General features: G+C 39.9%; 1 non-coding gene across 1 annotated transcript; it reads left to right on the plus strand.

Annotated features, from left to right (window-relative positions):
• The first annotated feature begins 997 nt into the window (after window positions 1–997).
• On the plus strand, window positions 998–1,104 carry LOC145096669 (small nucleolar RNA R71). The gene has a single exon (XR_013704040.1). It is a non-coding gene; the product is annotated as a small nucleolar RNA R71 (small nucleolar RNA).
• Window positions 1,105–2,271: the final 1,167 nt, after the last annotated feature.

The following is a 2,271-nucleotide window of genomic DNA, read 5'->3' on the forward strand; positions in this document are numbered from 1 at the left end:
CTTGGATTGGGAATGATAAAGAGGGTCGGTAAGGCTTCAAAAGAGAGCAGTTTTTGTCATCAGGCTGTCGACTCGTTGAGTGCATGTTGGCGACTCGGCGAGTCGTGTCGGATTTACTCAAATTCCAGCTAATTCCTTCTTCTTTTTGCTCCTTGTTGGGGCTCTTCCGGACAGAGATTATAGGGGTAAAAATTGGCTCATAATATGTTTTTATTGCATTCACATGCTCCATTCTTGGATTTTGCTCGGTATTGCTAGGAAGTCCACCGGGTGCTCTTTGGTTAAATTGTTGTGCAAGCTGACCTAGCTGTTTTTCAATGTTATGAATAGATGCTTGTTGATTCCTAAGCATATTTTGTTGATCCTTCATCATAGCTTGATGTTCTTTAAGCATATTTCGTTGCTCTTTCATTTCAGCATCTGTATCATTGTGCCTCTTTTCAGACGTGGCTACAAACCTTGTGAACATATCTTCCAAATCATCTTTCTTCTCCAGCACCAATTCTTCTTTTTGATAAAAGCCCCTTTCTTTTTGCTTAAATTTCTCCTCCTTTGCCTTTTTGTACTCGTCATAAGGGAGCCATTCCTTCCTTGGTTTCCACCAATTTTCATCAAACCTATCACCACTTGAATAACACACTTGCACCTTACGGTTCTCGTTCTCGTCAAGATCACAATCCTTAGTGAGATGAGGTCCTCTAGAATTCTCACAACCGACCCTAATGGCATGGATGGATTGGTCCATCTTAGTCATTCTTCGATCCAAACTCTCTAGTTTAGCCATAATTGCTGTCATGCTATCATTAACTGAGTTCACCGCCCCCTACTTAGCTCATTCCGAGGGTTATGATATTCTCTAAAGTGCTTAGAGAATTCTTCAATTAGCTCTTTGATTTTCGGGGGTGGCTTCTTAGTGAGAGGTCTTTGCGAATCAAGGAGTTGCCTTGTGGTCACATTCACTCCATCATAGAAAATGGTGACTTCTTGTTGGCTATCTAGATCGTGATGTGGACAATTACTTAGTAAACCTTTATATCTCTCCCATGCCTCATAAAGGGACTCTACAACTTGTTGTTCAAAGTTAGCTATGACTTTCTTCAACTTGGATATTTTTTAGGGAGGGAAAAACTGGTCAATAAATTCTTCTTTCATCTTAGCCCATGTAGTGATGGATCCGGGAGGGAGTGATTTCAGCCAATCTTTCGCAGCTCCTTTGAATGTGATGGGAAGCATACGAAGCAAAATGGTTTCACGAGGCACATTCGGAACATTAAAGTAATCGGCTACATCGTTGACCTCTTCTAAGTGCTTGTAAGCGTCTTCGTGATCTTTCTGTATAAGGGAATTTCCTTAAGTTGAGCAAGTATATGCCCCTTTAGCTCGAAAGTGGCGGTCGCGGGAATGATGGGTTGTACTAGTCCCGGTCTGGTATCATCACGTATCCTCTTCTTCCATTCGTCCATGGGAACTTCATCAATGTTTGCCATGGTGTTAGGGGCTTCGTCTCCAAAGTCGCTTTCTTCTTCGGATTCGGTTTCTTCCCTTTTGGTTTCGTACTCGGTGTCCTCCTTCTTCGGGTCTTCGTCCGCCACTGAAGAGAAGCTGGATTCTCCTACTTTTTTTTCCCTTTTTCTTACTAAAGACAACTTTTAGATTCTTCAACGGTGAATTCTTCGATGTTGCGGTTTCTCCTACGTTCTTGCCTTTGTTTTTCTTCAAGGTTGCTTCCGGATCTTTAAGCGGTGGGATCAAAGGTGTACCTCCTCCCCTGGTCATAAACGAACTGTAAACAAAACAGAAAACACGCGTAAAAAGAACAAAAATAAAATAAAAATGAAACTGAGTTTCAGCGATGGACTCGTCGAGTAGCTTCGATTGCACTCGGCGAGTTCAAGGCTAAAACTAAAAAAAATCAAACAAAATTTTTAACAAATCAGATAAAATTAAAACTAAACCTAATACCTAGACTACTAAAGCAGTAACTTTGTGCAAGATTAATCTCACACAAAGGATCGGTAATACTAGAAATTATAATTAATTTTTGAATCGTTCCCCGACAACGGTGCCAAAAATTTGATGTGTATGAAACCAGTTAGTTTTAATCCTACCTTTCAATTATAAATTTAACACACAAAGGAAGTGGACCTATCAATTGTGGTATAATTAAATAAGTATGGTATCGATCTCAGGGAACGGAAATTAAACTAATTACTAATATTATCTAAAACAAATACTAAAATAGAAGGGGTTTCTCTAGTTTTACAAGACTAG

The sequence above is a fragment of the Lactuca serriola genome, chromosome 3 (genome assembly GCF_051521515.1).
Source record: "Lactuca serriola cultivar US96UC23 chromosome 3, Lser_US96UC23_V15, whole genome shotgun sequence".
Classification (NCBI taxonomy): Eukaryota; Viridiplantae; Streptophyta; class Magnoliopsida; order Asterales; family Asteraceae; genus Lactuca; species Lactuca serriola.